Source organism: Sapajus apella, unplaced genomic scaffold (assembly GCF_009761245.1).
Source record: "Sapajus apella isolate SASKATOON/1434 unplaced genomic scaffold, GSC_monkey_1.0 scaffold321, whole genome shotgun sequence".
Taxonomy (NCBI): Eukaryota; Metazoa; Chordata; class Mammalia; order Primates; family Cebidae; genus Sapajus; species Sapajus apella.
The window spans coordinates 65530-72815 of NW_022437261.1; positions in this window are offsets into that span (position 1 = coordinate 65530).

Here is a 7286-nt window from a genome sequence, read left to right on the forward strand (position 1 = left end):
CTGCAGCAGATGTTTTCTATACATCATTTAAATTAATCCCTAAAAGAGGCTAACACCTGTAATCCCAGCACTTTGGGAGGCCAAAGCAGGTGAATCACCTGAGGTTAGGAGTTCAATACCAGCCTAGCCAACATGGTGAAACCCAGTCTCTACTAAAAATACAAAACAAAAACAAAAACAACAACAACAACAAAACCAGGTGTGGTGGTGCTCGCCTGTAATCCCAGCTACTCAGGAGGCTGAGGCAGGAGGATAGCTTGAACCCGGGAGGCGGAGGTTGCAGTGAGCCAAGATCGCACCACTGCACTCCAGCCTGGGTAACAAGATCAGAACTCCATCTCATAAATAAATAAGTCCATCCTGTGGGGTAAAGGATGGATGAATGAATGAATGGATGGATTCTGTGGGGTTAAGGACGCTGCTAATGCTTGAAAATGTTAAAAAAAAAAAAAAAAAAAAATCCCCCTAGGCTCTCTCTACTCCTAACTGAAAGAGCTGAGATTAAAATGTAGATGTGTGTGAACCCAGAGCTCCTGTTTGTTCCACTGTGCCCCGAGCAAAGACAAAAGCTAGGCTCCTGCCCTCCAGAAACTGGAGAATTCAACCTTGGGGCACTCTCAGTGACCACAGCACTTGAGTTCCTCATCAAGGGGGTAGATGAAGAATCTAAGATCTAGAGGAAAAAATGTAACTAACTTGTCAACGTCACATACCATTGCAAAGGCCAGACAGGAACAGGGACCAAACCTTTCAACTCCAGCCCCAGGCTTCCCTGAGGTGACCCTGGAGGTGGATAAAGGAGCCAACACATCCCAGATGGCAGTGTACACTGGCACAAGCCTGTGCAAATGGGCACTTACATAAGCGCATTAGTAGAGCTAGAAAGAGCCTTTTTTTTTTTAATATGGAGTCTCACTCTTACCCAGGCTGTGGAGTATAGCGGCATGATCTCTGTTCACTGCAACCTCTGCCTCCCTCGTTCAAGCAATTCTTCCAGCCTCAGGAGAAAAAAAAAAAAAAAAAAAAACAGGGGCCAGGCATGGTACTCACGCCTGCAATCCCAGGACTTGGGGAGGCCGATGCGGGTAGATCACCTGAGGTCAGGAGTTTGAGACCAGCCTGGCCAACATAGCGAAACCCCATCTCTACTAAAATTACAAAAATTAGCCAGGCGTGGTTGCACATGTCTGTAATCCTAACTACTTGGGAGGCTGAGGCAGAATCCAGGAGGCAGAGATTGCAGTGAGCCTAGATCACGCCACTGCACTCCAGCTTGATGACAGAGTGAGACTCTGTCTCAAAAGTATCAAAACCAGAAGAAACATTCAGATCATTTGGTCCCACCCCTATTTCAGGTGAGGAAATGGGCTCCTGCACTGATGAGCTCACCCTTACACGGTAGACATTCAAAGATGGATTTCATGGTTCTCAATGCAGTGGCTGTTGGTTTAAGTGCCACAAAAATGACCTCAGCATACTACTAGCCTCCTGTGAGGAGAGAAACCATTAGCTAAATATCAAGGAGCGGCTCTGATGATGATAAAATGTCAGTATCAGCCTGACCTGGTAGTTTGATGGGCATCAGTGGATATCCGCCCTGGTAGGTGTGTAAGCGTTTTGAAGTAGTGCATCAGCCTAGCCAGGTAAGGCTTCTTAGGGAAAGTGGGGTAAGTTTGTGTTAGATTTCAAAGGAGTAAAGCTTTTTCTTTATTATTTCAGTAGGTTTTTGGGGAACAGGTGGTGTCTGGGCACATGGATAAATTCTTCAGCAGTGATTTCTTAGATTTTGGTGCACCCATCACCCAAGCAGTGTACATTGTACCCATTATGTAGTTTTTTGGGGTGTGTGTGTTTGAGATGGAGTCTCGCTCTTTGTCCAGGGGTGCAGGTTCAAGCAGGTCTCTTGCCTTGGCCTCCTGAGTAACTGGGACTGCAGGAATGTGCCAGTACGCCCAGCTAATTTTAGTATTTTTAGTAGAAACAAGGTTTCGCCATGTTGGCCAGGCTGGTCTCAATCTCTTGACCTGATCTGCCCGCCTCGGCCTCCCAAGGGATTATGGGCCACTGCACCTGGCCCCATTATGTCATCTTTTATCCCTCACCCCCATCCCAACCTTCCCCATGTCCCCAAAGTCCATTGTGTCATTCTTACGCCTTTGCATCCTCATAGCTTAGCTCCCACTTATGAGTGAGAACGTATGTTGTCCTGAGTTACTTCACTTACAGGAATGGTCTCCCAATTTCATCCAGGTTGCTGTGGATGCCATTGTTTCGTTCCTTTTTATGGCTGAGGAGTATTCCATGGTATAGATATGCCACATTTTCTTTATCTACACATTGACTCATGGGCATTTGGGCTGGTTCCATATTTCTGCAATTTCGAATTGTGCTGCTATAAATATGGGTGTCTTTTTCATATAATGACATATTTTCCTCTGGGTAGGTACCTAGGAGTAGGATTGCTGGATGGAATGGTAAATCTACTTGTAGTTCTTTAAGGAATATTTAAAGCAGTACAAAGTCTTAAGGATTGGGGTATAGGAAGAAAAAGAGGAGAAGAATGTGTCTGAGTTGAGTGCCTCCAGAGGAAGGCAGGACGGTTGACCTTGGCTGGGTGTGCAGCTGGACAAGATTCTAGTAATTTGGGGCAGTACTGACCATAAAGATGATTTATTGCAAGTACCTTATCTGTGATTGATGGTAAATGCCAAGGGGTATTGTTAGGGAAGGATCCAACAGAATTCAAAACAGTTGACTACAGCACAAGGCTGGAGCCTCTGGCTCTCTAAGGTTCCAGGGCCAGAACACCAAGTAGGGGACATTGAGAAAAGGCAAACTTGGGAGAAATAAGGATAGCATAACTAATTCCTTCACTTACAATAATTCAGCAAACACCACAGATAAACAGACCTCAAATCTTTGATTCTGGGAAACTGAGTTTAGTGGAGTTGCCAAAATGACACTGGGATTAGAGGATGACACAGAGCCTGCCTGGGGCAGGAGGGTTGTCAGCCAGGACGTGGCATAGGCGTGCAGCCTTGGAGGATGACTGGAACCTTCGAGACAGCCTGCGCAGTCACGTGAGTCCCTCACTCCAATCTGGGGACAGGGGAAGGGAACAAAAGACGATGCTGGATGTGACCTTGTGAAGGACCACAAGTGCCATGCTAAGGAGTGTGGATTCGATTCTGATGGCTGAGAGGGACGGTTAAGCAAAGAATTGATATCTCTGCATCAGAAGGTGCCGTTCTGATTGGTGGCATGGGAAAGTGATTCAGAGGTTTGCTGGAGACTAGAGGATCAGGAGTGTCTGTTGGAGGCACAGCAGATCACACCTGTAATGCCAGCACTTTGGGACGCCAAGGCGGGCGGATCACTTGAGGTCAGGAGTTTGAGACCAGTTGGGCCAACAGGGTGAAACCCTGTCTATAAAAACACAAAAATTAGCCAGGTGCAGTGGGGGCACCTGTAATCCCAGCTACTCTGGAAGCCGAGGCAGGAGAATTGCTTGAACCCAGGAGATGGAGGTTGCAGTGAGCCGAGATTGTGCAACTGCGCTCCAGCCTGGGTAACACAGTGAGGCGCTGTCTCAGCAAGGAAAGAGAAAACAGAACTCAGGGGAAAGAGAACTTCCAAGGCGGAAGTGCATTCATGGTGTCCAGTTGCATCTGAGGGTGCAGGAAAGAGGATTGATCTAGACTGAATCTTCCTGATTTTGGCATGGGACAGCTCCATTCCCAGAAAGAGGGAGGCTTGGGTTAGAAATAGCAAATGGAGTTTGGGATAGGTTGAGTTGGAAAGGTTGGTGGAAGTGTTCAGAAGGTGGTGGAAAATATGGTTCTGGGCTGGGTGTGGTGGCTCATGCCTGAACCTCAGCATTTTGGGAGGCCAAGGCTCACCTGAGCCCAGGAGTTTGAGACCAGCCTGGGCAACAAAGCAAGACCCCCCATCTCCACACAAATAAAATTAATCAGGTGTTGTGGTAGACACCTGTAGTCCCAGCTACACAGGAGGCTGAGGTGGGAGTTTTGCTTGAAGCCGGCAGCTTGAGACCAGCCTGGGTAACATAGCTAGACCCCATCTCTACAAAAAATACTCTTTTTTAATTAAAAAAAACATTTTTAAGGTTTTTTTGTTTTGTTTTTGTTGTTGTTTTTAAGGCCAGGAACAGTGGCTCATGCCTGTAATCCCAACACTTTGGGAAGCCAAGGTAGGTGGATCACCTGAGGTCAGGAGTTCAAAACCAGCCTGACCAATATGGAGAAACCCCGTCTCTACCAAAAATACAAAAATTAGGTGGGCACAGTGGTGGGTGCCTGTAATCCCAGCTGCTCGGGAGGCTGAGGCAGGAGAATCACTTGAACCTGGGAGGTGGAGGTTGTGGTGAGCAGAGATTGCACCATTGCACTCCAGCCTGAGCAACACAGCAAGACTGTCTCAAAAAAATAATAAACAAAAATAAAGTTTTTTTAATTAAAAAATTAAGTTTTTTATATTTTAAAATTTTAAGTTTTTTAAAACAAAAAAGTTCTTTAAAATTTTTAAAAATTGTTTTTTAAAATTAATTTTTTTCAATTAAAAAATTTTTAAATCTTTAAAAAATATTTAAAGAAGTTAAAAAAAAAATTTTAACATATATGGGCTGGGCGTGGTGGCTCCCACCTGTAATCCAGCACTTTAGGAGGCTGAGGCCAGTGGATCACCTGGGGTTGGGAGTTCGAGACCAGCCTGACCAATATGGTGAAACCCCCATTTCTGCTAAAAATACAAAATTAGCTGGGCATTGTTGCAGGCTCTTTTAATACCACCTACTCAGGAGGCTGAGGCAGGAGAATCGCTTGAACCCGGGAGGCAGAGGTTTCGGTGCACCGAGATCACACCATTGTGCTCCAGCCTGGGCAACAGGAGCAAACTGCTCAAAAATTAAAAAAAGACCAAACAACAGAGGGGACCCTTCCAGGCCTCTAATCTGAAGCATTTGTGCGGACTCCTGAGCACACCTGGAGGAAGCCCCTCCTCTTTCCAGTGTAACGTAGCAGAACACTGCCCTCTGGTGACAAACTGTAGAGCTGCTTTTCCCTGGAACTCTAAGCCTTAGTTTTTTGTTTTGTTTTGTTTTAAAGAAAGCAGATGCTTTAAGGTTTGGGGTGGTTTTTTGTTTTGTGGTTTTTTATTGTTGTTGTCGTTTGAAATAGACTGTAGCTCTGTTGCCAGGCTGGAGTGTAGTGGGGCAATCTCAGCTCACTGCAACCTCTGACTCCCTGGTTCAAGCGATTCTCCTGCCTCAGCTCCCAGAATAGCTGGAATTACAGGCACATGCCACCACGCCCAGCTCATTTTTGTATATTTAGTAGAGACGGGGTTTCACCACATTGGCCAGGATGCTCTCGCTCTCCTGACCTCGTGATCTGCCCACCTCGTTCTCCCAAAATGCACCCATGGTCTCAGCTACTTGGGGCGCTGAGGCAGGAGGATTCAGACATGTTAAGGCAGGAGGACTGCCTGAGTCTGGGAGGTCGAGGCTGCAGCGAGCTGTGATAACATTACCACACCCTAACCTAGGTAACAGAGTCTCAAAAATAATAGGTAGGGTGCGGTAGCCCATGCCTGTAATCCCAGCACTTTGGGAAGCCGAGGCAGATGGATTGCTTGACCCCAGGAGTTCAAGACCAGCCTGGGTAATGTGGTGAAACCCTGTCTTTACAAAAAATAGAAAAATATGGGCAGGCACGGTAGCTGACGCCTGTAATCCCAGCACTCTGGGAGGCCTTGGTGGGTGGATCACCTGCAGTCAGGAGTTTGAGATCAGCCTGGTGAACATGGTGAAACTTCATCTCTACTAAAAATACAAACATTAGCTGAGCATGGTGGAACATGACTGTAGTCCCAGCTACCCAGGAGGCCGAGGCAGGAGAATCGCTTGAACCTGGGAGGCGGAGGCTGGAGTGAGCCAAGATGGTGCCAGTGCACTCCAGCCTGAGCCGTAAAGTGAGATGAGACACTGTCTCAAAAAATGAACAAATGAACGAACAAATGAATGAATGAAAAAGCTGGATGAGTTGGTGCACACCTGTGGTCCCAAATACTTGGGGGGCTGAAATGGGAGGATTGTTTGAACATGGGAGGAGGAAGTTGCAGTGAGCCGAGATGGCACCACTGCACTCCAGCCTCGGCAACAGAGCAAGATCCAGTCTCAAAAGTGATGATGATGATGATGATCTGTGACTCTGCATCTAAAAGGAAGTACTGGAATTCTCCTGACCATGGCAGCAGGTGCTCTGACTCATGAAGGCTGCTCTTCCTCATAAGGTGGCTGCCCCCTTGGACAGGGTGGACAGTCTTCCCTGGTCGATATTTTCTCTGTGACTGAGAGAGAAATGATGAACCCAGGATTGCAATGGGTTTGTCCTGAATCCAGCAAAGGGAAAGAAAAGGGAATCATAAACCAACTGTCCCGGGGCAGGAGAGATAATGGATTCGCTATTCTATCAGCACAGGGCCAGGAGGTGTGCAGGGAGTCAGGTGGCCTCTGTGCCTGGAAGATTCTCACGTTGCTCCAGAGCCTTCACTCACATGACTCTCTCTGCAGGACCGGTCGTTTCTGCCGCTCAGCACCAGCCCACTCCACACAGAGATCAGCCGGGAGAACCCTGGCTCCCTCCAGTCCTTTTCTCCCCGCCAGGTGCAACTCTTCCTCTTCCCTGTAAGCTGGAAAAGAGGATGCCTGGCTCCCTAGGTATGGATGAAGTGGGATTTAGGAGGCGGGACAGAACTGGGAAGGGTGGGTGGCCAGGTCTGAAGGAGACCCCTTGGGTGCCTGGAAGCGCGCAGAGCAAGGCACAGCAGCTCCAGCCATCTGAATTTCTGGGGGACACTGGACAGTGGGAAGTGAGGGGTGCCCAGGACTGATTGGGGGGAGGTTTCTGGGTTCCTGAGGGAGTGTGGGGTCAGGGAGTGAGAAGCAAGGAGTGGGCCTCAAAAGGCTGGGCATGGGGAGGCTGGGCGCAGTGGCTCACTCCTGTAATCCCAGCATGTTGGGAGGCCAAGGCGGTGGATCACCTGAGCTCAGGAGTTTGAGACCAGCCTGACCAATATGGCAGAAACCCCATCTCTACTAAAAATACAAAAATGAGTCAGGTGTGGTGGTGGGCGCCTGTAATCCCAGCTGCTTGGGAGGCTGAGGCAGGAGAATCACTCGAACCCGGTAAGTGGAGGTTGCTGTGAGCCAAGATCATGCCACTGCACTCCAGCTGGGTGACACAGTAAGACTCCGTCTCAAAAAAAAA